General features: G+C 51.8%; 1 protein-coding gene and 1 pseudogene across 1 annotated transcript in view; both read left to right on the top strand.

Moving 5' to 3' along the window:
* LOC134933648 (solute carrier family 23 member 1-like) overlaps window positions 1-17256 on the top strand; it is a 90655-nt gene that overhangs the window by 25946 nt on the left and 47453 nt on the right. The gene's annotated exons all lie outside the window — the stretch shown is intronic.
* Window positions 3482-3600, top strand: LOC134939012 (5S ribosomal RNA; annotated as a pseudogene).

Raw genomic sequence — 17256 nt, forward strand, 5'->3', positions numbered from 1 at the left:
TATGTTCGTTGAGACCATTTGGGGCTACTGTTCCCAATTTGAATGTCCACTCACTCTCTTTCTTCAAAAGGGCTCTAGTTATGTTACCGCCCCTAATGCCTAGTTTGATCTGTTGAAGGCCAAATATTTTGAGTTCCTTGGGTGAGCCTGCATGGTATTGGAGAAAATGTTTCGCCACCGTGGTCAATTGTTTAAATTTTTGTTGATCTGTTTTAGCATTTCTAACAGATCCAATGTGTTCAAGAGCCCTTTGTTTGAGCATGCGAGTGGTCATGCCTACATATTTTTTGTCACAGGGACAGGTGAGGCAGTAGACCAAGTTGGTACTTTTACAATTGAAATAATTAACAATTTGTATCTTATTGTTAAATTTGTCAATTATCTCTGGGGTTCTGGAGATATGGGAGCAAGCCTTGCATTCTCCACACGGGTAAGTGCCTACCAGGGTGGGGTTTCTCACTGGTTGTGATGTATAGTGACTTTGGACCAGTTGATCTGCCAGATTAGGTGAACGTTTCCAGCTCATATCAATTGTATTATTGAGTCTCGTCGCTAAATCACTATCTGATGGTAATACCGGCCAGTGTTGATGGAGAATCCCTTTAATGTCTCTCCATTCTTCACAAAAAGTGCCTACAAATCTGAGGATTTTATCCTCTTTGTCAAGGGGCTTTTGATGGAATATAAGGGACTCTCTCTGAATTTCTTGAACTGATCTCTTTGATTTTTTAATGAGTCTGGAACTGTATCCACGTTCTTTAAGTCTCTTGGTGAGGTCTTTGCATTTCTCATGGTAGACATCTTTACTTGAACAGTTCCTTTTTAGTCGAAGGAATTCCCCTTTGGGGATATTTTGAATGGTGGGCGGAAAATGGGAGCTTTGTTGGTGTAAGAGGGTATTAGTGGCAGTCTTTTTCCTGTAAAGTTCTGTGGCTAATAAATTATCGCTGCCCCTGTAAATCCTCAGGTCCAGGAATGAAATGCTTTCCCTACTTTGTTCATGGGTAAATCTGAGATTAAGATTGTTGTTATTCAGAAATGAAAGGAATTGTGATAGTTCTTCTTGTGACCCTTCCCAAATCATCAAAATGTCGTCGATATAGCATGTCCAGAGGACAATATGTCTAGTAAAATGGTCTTGGTCTTCATGAAAAACGACTTCTTGCTCCCACCACCCCAGGAAGAGGTTAGCATACGTGGGGGCACAAGCCGCCCCCATAGCTGTACCCCTTTCCTGGGTGTAGAAAAGATTGTTAAATGTGAAGTAGTTTCTCCGTAGCGTGAAGTCTAAGAGAGTTAAGAGAAATTCATGAAAGTCATCCAATCCACTGGTCTGTAGGAAGTATCTGACTGCTTTGAGACCCAAATCATGGTCAATACTGGTATAGAGGGCTTCTACATCCAGGCTCACCAGCAAATGAGTATCTTCCAAGAATATGTTTTCAATTTTTCTCAAAACATCCGTTGTATCACGGGTGTATGATGGTAGATTGGTTACATACTCTTTCAGATGGACCTCTAGAAATGTGCAGGCTTTCTCCAGTAGACCTCCATTCCCCGAAACAATGGGACGTCCGGGTGGCTTTTGTAAATTTTTATGCACCTTAGGTAACAAATAGAAAGTAGGTACTCTGGGGTTCTGGATTTTGAGATAGTCAAACTCTGCTTGTGTGATGGTGCCAAGATGTCTTGCTTCTTCGATGATCTTCATATATTTTGCTGTCAGATTTACTGTAGGGTCAAAGAGGCTTTTACTGTAGCAGTTTGTATCATTTAGTTGTCTTTTCGCCTCTTTTTCATACAGCTCTTTAGGCCAAAGGACCACATTGCCCCCTTTGTCAGACTGTTTGATTATTATGTCCTGCCAAGTTTTAATTTCTTTAATGGCATGTCTGGCCTGAGGGGACAAGTTTCCTGTGGTTTTGATCTTTCTTTTTCTCATATATAATTTTATCAAGATCTTTGGAGACCAAGTTGATGAATGTTCTTACTTCTGGACAGATTGTTTCATTGGGAAAGAATGTAGATTTTTTTCTACAGATCTGTCGTTGCGTATGAGTTCTCTGGGTTGCTGTTGGTCCAAGTAGTTCTTCTAGGTTGTTAAGTGCTTCCATTTCTTCCCGGGATTCATGGTCTATGGTGGACGGGATTGTTTCATTTTCCTTTTGACGATCTTGGTTGGCGTAAAACTTGGTAAGTAAAAGTTTGCGTCCAAAAAGGTTTAGATCTGTTTGCCACTGGAATCTGTCAAATTTCTTAGTTGGTGAAAAAGTCAGTCCCTTCTCCAGGACCTCTTTATGTATATGTGAAAGAGTATGAGTGGAAAGATTAATTAATTATTTGGAGGTCATCAGATTTTAATACTGTTTCCAATTCCTCCGTATGGGGTATCGATTTGGTGATGGCGAACCCCATCTGCCTCTGCCTCTTCTTCTTGCTTCTTCGGGTTTTTCTTTTTTTCCTTGTTTTGATCGTCCCCGGGATCGACTGGTGTGGTCCAGCGTGACGGGGAAACAATACTTTCCACTCCGTGCACACAGCACGGACAGGAGAGGTTGCCTAGCAACAAGTCTGGATGCAACTGCCACAGCCAATTGTCTCCTCAGATTCATTTCTATGAAGGTATTTAACCTACACAGGGAGACTGATCACTAATTGGTAATCTGTGCATTAATCCAAACAATTATCTTCATTACTAACCTAGTCAGACTACTGCCAAGGAGTACTAAATTAAATGATTTACAGAGGCTTTGTACACATAGCGGGTCCTTATTAATGATGACAATCATTGCTTTTAAAGTGTACCCACTCTGCAACTGACAGTCCATTGCCCACACTGTGTTATGTTGCTCTATGCTGGATTCTATATGGAACATTATGTTTGTTATGAGATAATATATGGTATTGCTGCAAAGTACCCAGTTATTTATTTATTTGTCTAACTTAAATCTATACACTCTTTATCTTATCTATTGCAAAACACTCTCTATCTAGTTAATTTGCTGGAAAGGTGCAAATACAATTATTGCTATATTTTGTCCTGCATCTAGCTTATCCCCAGTAAGCAATTTGTGCCTCACTTTTCAAAAGGTGGAAATACAAAAAGAGGTATATTCTGTCCTGCATCCAGCTTGCAGTTAGTAAGCATTTTGTGCTTTACTTTTCAACTTGATGTTATTTCACTGCTAATAAGTTTTCTTCCTGCAGATTCATTTCATTTCACTTTTGGTCTGTGGGGCAATGCTCACATGCTCATTGCTATTGGGAATTTGTGACTATTAATACTCTGTTTCAGTATCAGTTTCCACTCCATTGATTGCACATAGTCACATACAATGGGATGTATTATCCAGACACTTTGAAGTAGCTTGGAATTTCTTTTCCCTACTCCTTCCCCCCCCCCCCCCTCTTCTTTTCTTTGACCGGCTCAAGCCTATCAAGCAATTGGTGTTTCCACACGCAGATAGGTACCCACGTGACTATCTACAGTCATACCATGCTGGATATGCCCGATCTCGCCTGATCTTGGAAGCCAAGCAGCATTGGGCCCGGTCAGTACCAGAGAGGGTGACCCTCTGGGAATACTGGGTACTGTAGGATCAAGGAACATACCTTCCGTGCAGACACCTATTACTGACCAGTATTCCTTACCCAAATTTTGCAGTATATTTCCTATACTTACCTTTCAAGAAGGAGTCCGGAGTCGTTTAAGCCGGTTTTTCTTGTTTCTCTCATATGAATATACTCACGTATAAAAATTCATAAATCAATAGAGAAAACAAGATCTGCCTAATTTTCGCTCTGAATAATTTCAAATATCAATACTCGCTTAATCTTAGTGGATGTGCACACATTATCTGCCAGCCACTCTATACCAAGTGAGTCACAATCGTCTTTTCACCATTTAATACTTTTTTTAAATCTTAAACATCCTAGTGATATTTGGTGTACCCCCTTTATTAAAGTAAACCTTAGTTACCTTCTAAAACCAGTAAATAAAGACATGGAGACATGATTTTGGCAGAAAAATTGCTAGCTATTTATTTGACCCTAACCATAGCAAACCTGTGAATGGAAAAATTTGTTAAGCTGCCGAATCACCCGGCAAAATGGTGGCAGAAAAAAGAACGGCTCAATTAACTATTGGTAAACTTAAATTGGTAAACTGACTGAAACCGTCCAACACCTTATCAAAAAACCGGTAATAGGTGTCAACACAACCCCCACAGTGACTTCCCACCGCTCCTGGGTGCCCTGCCGCTGCCTCCCGGATGGGTGGTCGAGCGGCCATTAAGTCGATGGAGGTGAGTGCACCTAAACCAAATAAACTGAAACTTACTACCTATAGAAGCGATACAACTACAAACTGCCGTTCTTTTCCGCCAAAAGCGAAAGACTCCCTCCCAGAGTCCTCGCACCGCCACCATAACCTAACCTAACTCCTGCAACACTAAAAACAGATCCTCCAGGAAAAACATCATCCCCTCATCGGATAGATGTACACCATCAGGCCGAAAAAGGTGTTTGTCTCGGAACCGAATCCTAGGGTGACGAACCACTTTGCCTCCGTGAGCCAAGACCCACTTCGCCACCGCCCCATTCACCTTTATCCTGGCCTCATCTATTACGCGTCCGTCCTCCACACCGCGCCAAATCAACCTTGGCACCATCAGGGAAAAAACCAATACACAATTGGTCCATGCTGCGGCCACCTTTGCCAGATCTTGTATCATGGCCCACCTTAGCTCCAAAGAAGTCCTCTTCCCCAAGTCGTTGCCACCTAAGTGGACCACCAACACCTTGGGAACTCCATGCTTCCTAGCTTGACTGACTAATCTACTCAATAGATCTGTCCACATCATTCCTCGCCAACCAAGCCATCTGATTCCCTGACCTCCAGGGAACCTCTGAGCCGTATCCGAGGCCAAGAACCTAGCTGCCCAAAAGACATAAGAGTGGCCAACCACCCAAACGCACAAGCCATCAGTGCAACAACCTGAATGGAAGGAAAAGGGGTAAAATGTGTTACTAAAATCTATACCAGAAAATAGAAATTGCGTTAACCTGAAGGATCTGCCAAAAAAGAAAAAATTTTGTTTATAGTTTCCTAAGTCGCAGCAGTCACGGCCCAGCCGATCTCCCGATATACTAATAAATTTAGAGCAAAGCAATTAAGACTTTAGGGGAAAGGTAAAAAAAAAAAAAAAACGAAATAAAAAACAGGGGGGGGGGGGGGGGGGGTTGTATGAAAAAAGAGGGTAAAACATGAAATAACTCAGCTGGAGGTGAAAGCATAAAAACCTGCTGAGGGACTTTGATAGCAAAGATTAGCCGAATTAATGATTAGAATTCAGTCCGTCAAGTCAGGCAAAAATAGCAAAATAACTCCAGACCCCCGCTGCCGGCTCACGCCCGCAGCGGCAAGTGGCTAATCCCTGAGTAGGATCACAAACGGGTGAACGAACCAACATATAGTGAACATAACATATGCATAAACCAAGCAAACCTTAACTTACTCTAACTTATCGATGCCAGCTACGCTTATGCAAAGAATCTCAGGCGACGGGGCGAATGTATCGCTTATAACAGGACGACTTCCATCGTCCCACCGCCTGGATCTGGGCTCCCGAAAAGCCCGCTGCCGCCGTAGCAGCCCCAATGCGGAAGGAGTGTGTACCGAAGTGGGAGGGGGAAAGGCCCAAGCTCGTCAGACAGCGACCCATCATCCACCGAAATTGGAACTTTGTTACTGGCAGCCCATCATAGTGCAGCAACCACGACCCCCGACAGTCGGGCCTTACTGCCTCATATTGTACCGCCAACCGTACTGGGCATATGCTCTCCTCCAGTGCCGGAACCAGGGTGACCCATCGGCCCTTCCCCACCTGGTCCGTCTTAGAGCGTCGCAATCTGCAAAGCAGGGACCCCCCACTCACCACCACGTCACCCACCAGCATGCGCGAATCCGTTTGCTTAGAAGGCGCTACCAACTCCGAAATCCTAAAGGCACCGTGGTAGGCCATAGAAAAAGCCAATCTAAAAAGCAGCGATTCAAACATAGACGATGCTATGGCTCCCACCGACCCAATGATGTCAGGCAGCAAAGCTGCATCAATGGGCCGCCTCCTGTCAGGTGGCGTAGGTGCAACGCGTGCCCATCCTTTCATAGCCTTAAGCAGAATCCCGCTTTTCGTCAGATCGGGAACACCCTTAATTCTGCAGAAGAACGCAATGCCAGCCAAGTACCGGGACACCACCGCTCTAGACCTACCCGAAACATAAAGCTGCCAAATAAAAGAAAGCATCATCCGATGCCCGCTCTTACCTCGTCGCTTCCGTCCTCTAGCAAATTCTTCCCATTCGCTCCAGGCCTGTTCGTAAGCCTTAAGCGTGGATGGCGCGACCGATCGCAGTGCTAGACCTTCCAGCCCGGCTCGATGACCTGCCAGACATAACCGGGACAATGAAAACCCCGTTGGTCGGCCTCGGGAGCCAACAAGTGAAACCTATCCCAATGCCCTCGCGATAGCGCATCAGCGACCCCGTTCTCCAGACCCGGCACGTGCTGAGCGCGGAACCACACGTTCCTGCGTAGACAAGTAAGCAGCAACTGCCCTAGGACCCGCAGCACCACCAGCGATTTAGCCCTCTGGTTGTTAATCGCGTGCACCACGCCCAGATTGTCGCATCTGAACAGGATGCTGCGATGCGCTAGCCCCAAATCTCCAGCGCAACCATGATGGGAAAAAGCTCCAGGAGCAGAAGGTCCCTAGTGAGACCAGCCTGATGCCATTCCGCTGGCCACGCTGCCGCGCACCAAGATCCCTCAAGATAGCACCCAAAACCGGATGCTCCCGCCGCGTCGGTGAAAAGCTGCAATCTGGCGCTATCTACCGTTGGTGCTTGCCATATTCGAACCCCGTTAAAATCTTCCAGGAACGAGGCCCACACTGCCAGATCTCTTTTTATCTCGGCTGGCAACCTTACAAAGTGGTGCGGCCTGGCACATCCCGCGGTTGCTCTTTCCAGCTTCCGGCAGAAAACCCTGCCCATCGGGATGACCCGACAAGCAAAGTTAAACATGCCCAGCAAGGATTGCGCCTGCCGTAGCTTAACCTTACGCGAGCCCATGAACTGGCCAATGGTCTCGCGAAGCTTCGCCACTTTGTCCAAAGGCAGACGGCACTCGCCTGCCACTGTGTCGATCTCTATACCTAGAAATGACAGGCAAGAGATCGGCCCCTCCGTTTTGTCTTCGGCAACCGGCACTCCGAAGTGACAAAACAATGCTCTTATACTGAAAAGCAGGTTGCCGCACCGCGGCGAACCCGCCGGACCCGTACAAAGGAAATCATCGAGGTAATGGGCAACGCCGTGCCCCCCCGACGAAGACTCCACGCACCAATGCAGGAAGGTGCTAAAACGTTCAAAATACGAGCATGAAACGGAACATCCCATCGGCAAACATTTGTCGATGAAATATTCCGACCCAATCCGGAAACCCATAAAACGAAATGAGTCCGGATGGAGGGGTAGCAACCTGAACGCGGATTCGACGTCAATCTTTGCCATGAGGGCCCCAGCTCCGTAGCTGCGGACCAAATTGAGCGCCTCGTCAAACGATTGATATACCACCGAGCAATGTCCCGGAGGTATAGCGTCGTTGACCGAGGCCCCCGGTGGGTAGGAAAGGTGCTGGATCAGACGGAAGGCCCCAGGTGTCTTCTTGGGCACCACCCCCACCGGTGAGATGACGAGGTCAGCCACGGGGGGTGAAGCAAAAGGCCCCCCCATCCTGCCCAGCCTGACCTCCTTATCGACTTTTTCCCGCAACACTAACGGCAAGGACCTAGCCGACTGAAGGTTCCTCTGCGCCCTAACTGTAACCTCGCTTGCAACGGGCAAGCGGAACCCAAAACTAAAACCTTCGAACAAAAACCCGGCATCCTCCTTATTCGGATACCAATTCAACCATTTACGCATAGCCTCTAACCTAATTGGCGTTGGCGCCCTGCTGAGCACTCCCGCCGGGTGCTCCTCTAGAGTAGGGTTGTTTAGCGCGGGGACCCTGCCGAGTATTCTTGAAGCAGGAGGAGGCCGGGTGGGAACCCCCGCAATGGAGGCAAGCGTGACGGAACCGACACTGCTTGCCGTAGGTACATGCCGCGTTGTTAAACGCGAAGCATAACCCTTTAGTTCCCGTCTGTTTACCAGTACGGACGGCCGACCTAACTGGCTTGGCCGACCCGCCGACCCCGCCGGGCGCGTGGGCGGACGGCCCGACCCGGTTTCCGTCCGCCCCTGCGCCCCGGGGCTCCGTGGCCTGTTGTGATGCCCTGGTGACCCTAAGCCAGACCTCCACGTCCTTGAACCCGAAGTCCATAACGTACAACCCATCCTGTTTCTCCCTGAACTCCTCATCATATCTACGCCATTCGTCACCCGCCGACGTGCGTTGCATATCATGCACGAGGTGCAGGTACCGGATGATGTTCATATGCTCGTCTGGCCTGTCCTCAAGGTAACAGGCCGCGAAAACCCAGAACCCTGCCAGCCAGTTATCGAACGTGCGAAATGCCTCGGCCCCTATGCCCTTCTTAGCGGTAGCTGCCTTGAACTCCTTCTTCGCGCCCTTCGTCAAGACGAAGATATCCACGTAGTCCCCCTTACGAATGCTTTTGCTGCAGCTATCCCTGAGCCCTCGCATGACAGCGGTATATTCGCAGCGAACCACACCTGGCAAGTCGCGTCGCTTCCTAGCCTTGCGAGATTCTTTGCTAACCCGCCTTCGCCTCTTATGCCTCTCCTGCCTCCCGGCCGCCTTTTTGGCGTATTTAATCGCCCTCTTCCTCGCCTTAGCCGTGCTACTTATGTCGGACACCGCCGAGGAAAGGGAGGAGGAGGAAGAAGAGGAAGAAGAGGACGAAGGGGACGAGCTGCGAGAACTTGAGGGAGTACTCGCGACCGACACAGACTGCTCCGCCTCACCTGAAGCCGTAGAATGATCGGATCCAGATTCATCCGGGGCGATGTACGAAACGTCCTCAACTTCCGATTCCGCTTCTTCCGTATCATTCAGATCAACTGCGGGCAAAAAGGGGGAAGAGGACCCAGAGACACACAGTGGCGAGCGCCCAGCCCTACCAGGCGATGGCGTGCTGGATGAACGCACATTCTCACCCCGCCGTGGCTGCTGCTGCAGCTGAGCCGCGGCCGCACCAAGCTCACGGCACGCACGCGCTACCCTCTGCGCGGCAGAGCCCGCACCCGCGCCCGATCTGCTAGGAAACCCCCCTGACCCGACCTCGCGGTCGGGGGGCCGCTGAGAGCGGGCCCAAAGCTGCCACCACCGTGGCGAGGGCCGTAGCGAACGCGTCCTGAGTTATATCTGCACCCCCTGGCGACGGAGCGTCCCCTGCTGGTTGCCGAGCGGGCGGAACGCGCCGTGTGGACCCGCTGCTGGGCACGGGAAGCCATGACCCATCAGGACCACAAATCGGTCGGCCCTGCTGGGAAAGGTCCGTATTGACCGGGTTCCTCGCCCCGGACCTAAACCCCCCCCTACCTGCCGTGCCCGCCCGCCCAGGTACCCCGGAAGTGCTGGATGAGCCGCCACGTCCCGCCCGGGAGGCCCTGCTCTGTGCCTCATGTGACGGCCGCGGTGCCGTGCTGCCCATCCTTTCTGCACTGCTGGCGGACAGACCCCGCAAACCTGGTTGATCACCACCAGGCCTATTTGCACTCCTTGCCCCGCCGGAAATACTCCGCAGCGAGGAGGGCTGAGGGGACATTGAACGATGCGGCGTCGCTGCGCGCACACGTGTGCGAGCGACGCCGCCGGAGCCGCGCGTTGGTGCGCGCGCCCCACCGCTTCCCGTCCTGGCGTCCCCCGCTGCCGATGCGGCCTCCTGTTGTGCACTCCCACCCGACGATCCCACCCTGGGCACACCGACGGGCCCAGGCCGGATCGCCGTCACCTCTGCTGCGCGCCCAGCTCTCCCCCGCCGTGTGGACCTTGAAAGCGGCCCTGGCAGGGGGGACTGGCTGGGTGTAACCGAGACGGGTGCCGAGCGGCGTTCCAGCGAGGCGCGCCAGCGCGGGCTACCACCGTCCCGACGCCCCCAACTGACCCCGGAGGTGAGGACCGTTGGTCCCCTCTCTCCAGGATGCCAGACCTCCGGACCGCCACGTGCCGCCCGCCGCGGCCGCCAGCAGCCACACTCGCGACCGCAGGGTCGCCAGATGAGCGCGTCCGGCGCCCTGCACCCAACGACCCTGAAGCAGCCCCAAGCGCAGACACGGCCTCCCCCGCGCCGGACGTCCCGCCCCGGGCTCAGCCTCGCTGGCCTGGTAACGGGCTGGGGCGCCCGCTGATCGGCGTGGGCGGCTGGAGGTCATAATGATTCGTTCAAACAACAGTGCACGAAATGTAAAAAGGGGTGAAACAATCTGCTAGCAGAACTCACCCCAAAGAAATTCCAACAGCAAAGAGGCCCAAAATGGCCACTGCAGTCTATATATACCTTACCCTCCCCCTTTTCCTAAGGCTGTACTACCTCACAGCTGGGTACACCCCTCACAGGATGTTTAACCCATTCCTCTCCTATGTAGTCAATTCTTTCTCCACTTGCTGATATATACAGCATGATTTATGCATTTTGTCTGTCTTTTTTCGTCTGACAATTATTAAAAGTTAAGTTTTATTCTTGCATACACAATTACTAAATATTCTAATCCTATCAACAATCTACTGTATACAAAGTGTGCCCCAGAGAGACACAGAATCAGTCTATTTTTTGCCTCTTTGCAAAAAAACCCCTTTCAAGTGTCTCTACATATCAGCTGGTAAAGCAACCTGGTGCCTCGGTCCGACAGGGCGGTCAGTGTGGTGCGTTCAGCAGTTCCCCGAAAGTCTGGGTTATGTGCCAGGGAAGGAAAGTTGTGATACAGCTGGAGATACCCATCCTGGAGCGTGTCTGCCCCCCAAGCCGTGCAAGTCGAGGTCAGCAATATATTGCTTTTGACCAGGTGAGTAAAGGCCGATGGACGCATATGCAATAAGCTGACAAGAGAAAGCTCAGGACAGAAAGCCTGTTCCAGGCCAGTATTAGCGAAGGTCTCCGTCTCGTGTATCCAATCAACAGCGTAACGGTAGTTCGCAGCCAGCATGTAACTTCTAATGGAAGGTAGATTAACCCCCCCCCAATTTTTGCGATTGGCTCAGTTTAAATAGTGAGATTCTAGGTTTTTTATGTGCCCATATAAATTCACTAAAAGCCTTATTTAGAGTCTTTATGTCTGCTTGCGATATTAATAAAGGCAGCATTTGAATGGGGTACAACAATCTCGGGAAGGAGATCATTCTGATTAGCTGGCATCGTCCTAAATAAGAGAGGGGCAGGTGTTTCCATGCCTGGAAATCGGTTAAAGTACGTGTGATCAGTGCCAGATTAAGGTACACATGGGCCTGGAGCTGAAATTTATGATGGGCCTATTATGTGCCGCCACAGGAGTTGTGATGAATGCCGTGGGGTGTGACTAATGTAGTGGCTTCCCTACATTGTGAATAGATGCCGTGCACATGTCACTCACCCATTCCCTATATTGATACATTGGGCAGTATCGCATCCCCCATAGAAACATACGTGGGATTCGACTGCGGGTGGCAATGGAGGGATAGCAGCAGGTATCGGTCCCTTCTTCATACATTGCAGGGATACAAAGTATTTGCAGCTAACTCCTGAAAATACCCGCAAATACTGTTTAATAAATGGGCCACATAGAGAGTGGCAGCAGGGACATAGATAGAGAGAGTGGCAGCAGGGACATAGGGGGTATATCAGACCTGATTGTAGCAGCAAATTTGTTAGCAGTTGGGCAAAACCATGAGCACTGCAGGGGGGGCAAATATAACATTTGCAGAGAGAGTTAGATTTGGGTGGGTTATTTTGTTTCTGTGCAGGGTAAATACTGGCTGCTTTATTTTTACACTGCAATTTAGATTTCAGTTTGGACACACCCCACCCAAATCTAACTCTCTCTGCACATGTTATATCTGCCCCACCTGCAGTGCACATAGTTTTGCCCAACTGCTAACAAATTTGCTGCTACGATCAGGTCTTAATTACCCCCATAGAGAGAGTGGCAGCAGGGACATAGAGAGAGAGAGTGGCAGCAGGGACATAGAGAGAGAGAGTGGCAGCAGGGACATAGAGAGAGAGAGTGGCAGCAGGGACATACACAGAGAGAGTGGCAGCAGGGACACACACAGAGAGAGTGGCATCAGGGACATAGAGAGAGAGTGGCAGCAGGGACATAGAGAGAGAGAGAGTGGCAGCAGGGACATAGAGAGAGAGAGTGGCAGCAGGGACATAGAGAGAGAGAGTGGCAGCAGGGACATAGAGAGAGAGTGGCAGCAGGGACATAGAGAGAGAGAGTGGCAGCAGGGACATAGAGAGAGAGAGTGGCAGCAGGGACATAGAGAGAGAGAGTGGCAGCAGGGACATAGAGAGAGAGTGGCAGCAGGGACATAGAGAGAGAGAGTGGCAGCAGGGACATAGAGAGAGTGGCAGCAGGGACATAGAGAGAGTGGCAGCAGGGACATAGAGAGAGAGAGTGGCAGCAGGGACATAGAGAGAGAGTGGCAGCAGGGACAGAGAGAGATTGTTAGTGGCAGCAGGGACACAGAGAGAGAGTGGCAGCAGGGACACAGAGTGTGAGAGAGAGTGGCAGCAGGGACACAGAGTGAGAGAGAGAGTGGCAGCAGGGACACAGAGAGAGTGGCAGCAGGGACATATAGAGAGTGGCAGCAGGGACACAGAGTGCCAGCAGAGAGAGAGAGAGAGAGAGAGAGTGGCAGCAGCGACATAGAGAGTGAGAGTGGCAGCAGCGACATAGAGAGTGAGTGGCAGCAGGGACATAGAGAGAGAGTGGCAGCAGGGACATAGAGAGAGAGAGTGGCAGCAGGGACATAGAGAGAGTGGCAGCAGGGACATAGAGAGAGAGAGTGGCAGCAGGGACATAGAGAGAGAGTGGCAGCAGGGACAGAGAGAGAGATTGTTAGTGGCAGCAGGGACACAGAGAGAGTGGCAGCAGGGACACAGAGTGTGAGAGAGAGTGGCAGCAGGGACACAGAGTGAGAGAGAGAGTGGCAGCAGGGACACAGAGAGAGTGGCAGCAGGGACATATAGAGAGTGGCAGCAGGGACACAGAGTGCCAGCAGAGAGAGAGAGAGAGTGGCAGCAGCGACATAGAGAGTGAGAGTGGCAGCAGGGACATAGAGAGAGAGTGGCAGCAGGGACATAGAGAGAGAGTGGCAGCAGGGACATAGAGAGAGAGTGGCAGCAGGGACAGAGAGAGAGTGGCAGCAGGGGCAGAGAGAGAGAGAGATTGTTAGTGGCAGCAGGGACACAGAGAGAGAGTGGCAGCAGGGACACAGAGTGTGAGAGAGAGTGGCAGCAGGGACACAGAGTGAGAGAGAGAGTGGCAGCAGGGGCAGAGAGAGAGAGTGTTAGTGGCAGCAGGGACACAGAGAGAGAGTGGCAGCAGGGACACAGAGAGAGTGGCAGCAGGGACATATAGAGAGTGGCAGCAGGGACACAGAGTGCCAGCAGAGAGAGAGAGAGAGAGAGAGAGTGGCAGCAGCGACATAGAGAGAGTGAGTGTCAGCAGGGGCAGAGAGTGAGAGTGGCAGCAGGGGCAGAGAGTGAGAGTGGCAGCAGGGGCAGAGAGTGAGAGTGGCAGCAGGAACAGAGAGAGAGTGGCAGTAGGGACAGAGAGTGAGTGGCAGTAGGGACAGAGAGTGAGTGGCAGTAGGGACAGAGAGTGAGTGGCAGCAGGGACAGAGAGTGGCAGCAGGGACATAGAGAGAGTGGCAGCAGGGACATAGAGAGAGAGTGGCAGCAGGGACATAGAGAGAGAGTGGCAGCAGGGACATAGAGAGAGAGTGGCAGCAGGGACATAGAGAGAGTGGCAGCAGGGACATAGAGAGAGTGGCAGCAGGGACACAGAGATGGAGAGCAACAGCACGGACAGAAAGAGACAGCAGGGACAGAGAGAAACAGCAGGGACACATATAGAGAGTGGCAGCAGGGACAAAGAGAGAGAGAGTGGCAGCAGGGACATAGAGAGAGTGGCAGCAGGTACACAGAGTGGCAGCAGAGAGAGAGTGGCAGCAGGGACATAGAGAGAGTGGCAGCAGGGACATAGAGAGAGTGGCAGCAGGGACACAGAGATGGAGAGCAACAGCACGGACAGAAAGAGACAGCAGGGACATAGAGAGAAACAGCAGGGACACATATAGAGAGTGGCAGCAGGGACAAAGAGAGAGAGAGTGGCAGCAGGGACATAGAGAGAGTGGCAGCAGGTACACAGTGGCAGCAGAGAGAGAGTGGCAGCAGGGACATAGAGAGAGTGAGAGTGGCAGCAGGGGCAGAGAGAGAGTGAGCGTGGCAGTAGGGACAGAGAGAGAGAGAGTGGCAGTAGGGACAGAGAGAGAGTGGCAGTAGGGACAGAGAGAGAGTGGCAGTAGGGACATAGAGAGAATGGCAGCAGGGACATAGAGAGAGTGGCAGCAGGGACACAGAGAGAGAGAGTGGCAGCAGGGACACAGAGAGAGAGCGTGGCAGCAGGGACATAGAGAGAGTGGCAGCAGGGACATAGAGAGAGTGGCAGCAGGGACATAGAGAGAGTGGCAGCATGGACATAGAGAGAGAGAGTGGCAGCAGGGATATATAGAGAGAGAGTGGCAGCAGGGACATAGAGAGAGAATGGTAGTAGGGGCAGAGAGAGAGAGAGAGAGAGAGAGAGAGTGGCAGCAGGGACAGAGAGAGAGTGGCAGCAGGAACAGAGAGAGAGTGGCAGTAGGGACAGAGTGAGTGGCAGTAGGGACACAGAGAGAGAGAGTGGCAGCAGGGACAGAGAGTGGCAGCAGGGACATAGAGAGAGTGGCAGCAGGGACATAGAGAGAGAGTGGCAGCAGGGACATAGAGAGAGAGTGGCAGCAGGGACATAGAGAGAGAGTGGCAGCAGGGACATAGAGAGAGAGTGGCAGCAGGGACATAGAGAGAGAGTGGCAGCAGGGACATAGAGAGAGAGTGGCAGCAGGGACATAGAGAGAGAGTGGCAGCAGGGACATAGAGAGAGTGGCAGCAGGGACACAGAGATGGAGAGCAACAGCACGGACAGAAAGACAGCAGGGACAGAGAGAAACAGCAGGGACACATATAGAGAGTGGCAGCAGGGACAAAGAGAGAGAGAGTGGCAGCAGGGACATAGAGAGAGTGGCAGCAGGTACACAGAGTGGCAGCAGAGAGAGAGTGGCAGCAGGGGCAGAGAGAGAGAGAGAGAGAGAGAGTGGCAGCAGGGACAGAGAGAGTGGCAGCAGGGACAGAGAGAGAGTGGCAGCAGGGACAGAGAGAGAGTGAGAGTGGCAGCAGGGACAGAGAGAGAGAGAGTGGCAGTAGGGACAGAGAGTGAGTGGCAGTAGGGACAGAGAGTGAGTGGCAGTAGGGACAGAGAGTGAGTGGCAGTAGGGACAGAGAGAGTGGCAGCAGGGACAGAGAGTGGCAGCAAGGACATAGAGAGAGTGGCAGCAGGGACATAGAGAGAGAGTGGCAGCAGGGACATAGAGAGAGAGTGGCAGCAGGGACATAGAGAGAGTGGCAGCAGGGACATAGAGAGAGTGGCAGCAGGGACACAGAGATGGAGAGCAACAGCACGGACAGAAAGAGACAGCAGGGACAGAGAGAAACAGCAGGGACACATATAGAGAGTGGCAGCAGGGACAAAGAGAGAGAGAGTGGCAGCAGGGACATAGAGAGAGTGGCAGCAGGTACACAGAGTGGCAGCAGAGAGAGAGTGGCAGCAGGGACATAGAGAGAGTGAGAGTGGCAGCAGGGGCAGAGAGAGAGTGAGCGTGGCAGCAGGGACAGAGAGAGAGAGAGAGAGTGGCAGTAGGGACAGAGAGAGAGTGGCAGTAGGGACAGAGAGAGAGTGGCAGTAGGGACAGAGAGAGTGGCAGTAGGGACATAGAGAGAATGGCAGCAGGGACATAGAGAGAGTGGCAGCAGGGACACAGAGAGAGAGAGTGGCAGCAGGGACACAGAGAGAGAGAGTGGCAGCAGGGACATAGAGAGAGTGGCAGCAGGGACATAGAGAGAGTGGCAGCAGGGACATAGAGAGAGTGGCAGCAGGGACATAGAGAGAGTGGCAGCATGGACATAGAGAGAGTGGCAGCAGGGACATAGAGAGAGAGAGTGGCAGCAGGGATATATAGAGAGAGTGGCAGCAGGGACATAGAGAGAGAATGGTAGTAGGGGCAGAGAGAGAGAGAGAGAGAGTGGCAGCAGGGACAGAGAGAGAGTGGCAGCAGGAACAGAGAGAGAGTGGCAGCAGGGACAGAGAGAGAGAGTGGCAGCAGGGACAGAGAGTGGCAGCAGGGACAGAGAGTGGCAGCAGGGACATAGAGAGAGAGTGGCAGCAGGGACATAGAGAGAGAGTGGCAGCAGGGACATAGAGAGAGAGTGGCAGCAGGGACATAGAGAGAGAGTGGCAGCAGGGACATAGAGAGAGAGTGGCAGCAGGGACATAGAGAGAGTGGCAGCAGGGACATAGAGAGAGTGGCAGCAGGGACACAGAGATGGAGAGCAACAGCACGGACAGAAAGACAGCAGGGACAGAGAGAAACAGCAGGGACACATATAGAGAGTGGCAGCAGGGACAAAGAGAGAGAGAGTGGCAGCAGGGACATAGAGAGAGTGGCAGCAGGTACACAGAGTGGCAGCAGAGAGAGAGTGGCAGCAGGGACATAGAGAGAGTGGCAGCAGGGACATAGAGAGAGTGGCAGCAGGGACACAGAGATGGAGAGCAACAGCACGGACAGAAAGAGACAGCAGGGACATAGAGAGAAACAGCAGGGACACATATAGAGAGTGGCAGCAGGGACAAAGAGAGAGAGAGTGGCAGCAGGGACATAGAGAGAGTGGCAGCAGGTACACAGAGTGGCAGCAGAGAGAGAGTGGCAGCAGGGACATAGAGAGAGTGAGAGTGGCAGCAGGGGCAGAGAGAGAGTGAGCGTGGCAGCAGGGACAGAGAGAGAGAGAGAGTGGCAGTAGGGACAGAGAGAGAGTGGCAGTAGGGACAGAGAGAGAGTGGCAGTAGGGACAGAGAGAGTGGCAGCAGGGACATAGAGAGAATGGCAGCAGGGACATAGAGAGAGTGGCAGCAGGGACACAGAGAGAGAGAGTGGCAGCAGGG

Source organism: Pseudophryne corroboree, chromosome 6, assembly GCF_028390025.1.
Source record: "Pseudophryne corroboree isolate aPseCor3 chromosome 6, aPseCor3.hap2, whole genome shotgun sequence".
In the NCBI taxonomy this organism is placed as follows: Eukaryota; Metazoa; Chordata; class Amphibia; order Anura; family Myobatrachidae; genus Pseudophryne; species Pseudophryne corroboree.